Source organism: Octopus bimaculoides, chromosome 25, assembly GCF_001194135.2.
Source record: "Octopus bimaculoides isolate UCB-OBI-ISO-001 chromosome 25, ASM119413v2, whole genome shotgun sequence".
Lineage (NCBI taxonomy): Eukaryota > Metazoa > Mollusca > Cephalopoda > Octopoda > Octopodidae > Octopus > Octopus bimaculoides.
Window position 1 is genome coordinate 8745056 of NC_069005.1, and position 874 is coordinate 8745929.

The window sequence follows — 874 nt, forward strand, 5'->3', positions numbered from 1 at the left end:
TCTCTCTCTATATATATATATATATATATATATATGCACATATATACATATGCATACATACAAACATACATGTATGTGTGAGTGTGTGTCTGTGTGCACATGTATGCATGAATATATACGTATATGTATGCTTGGGTGTGGTGTGCAAGCATTTTTGTGCCTTTAAGAAATCTGCTTTGCAACCACATGGCTTGAAGTTCAGTCCCACTGCATGGTACCTTGGGTGAGTGTATTCAACAATAGCTCCATGCTAATAAAAGCCTTGTGAGACAATTTAGTAGATGTAAACTGCACCGGGTGCTTTTATGTGGCACTGCATGTGCGCTTTTATGTGGCACTGCACAGGTGCTTTTATGTGTCACCTTTTATGCCACACTGCACGGGTGAATGCTTTACACTACCAGAAGGATCGGTCTTAATACTTCTGCCATGGAGTATGGGTCTTCCTGCATAAGGCAAGGTGCCAGGTATCACAGTCATTTGTCCTATATCTCGAGCATGGAAAAGTGAATATTAAATGATAATGATAAATAAAAATGGACATACTTGTGTATGCATGTGTATGAAGATACACATGCACAGACACAGATATATACACATGTACCTACATACATACATATATATATATATATGTGTGTATGTGTGTGTGTGTGTATATGGAGGTTATGAGAAGTAATGGTGTCAATGAGACCCAGCGGTGTCAGGTAATGCTGAGTAAGTGCTATGGATAGACCATAGTTAAGCTCCAGGTTCGGTGATTATGTGAATTAGGGGTCCAACATAGGTCATATATCAGCGTGTGAATATAAGGATTTATTTTTGGTAATGAGATAAATCCTTATATATGTGTGTGTGTATATATATATATATATAT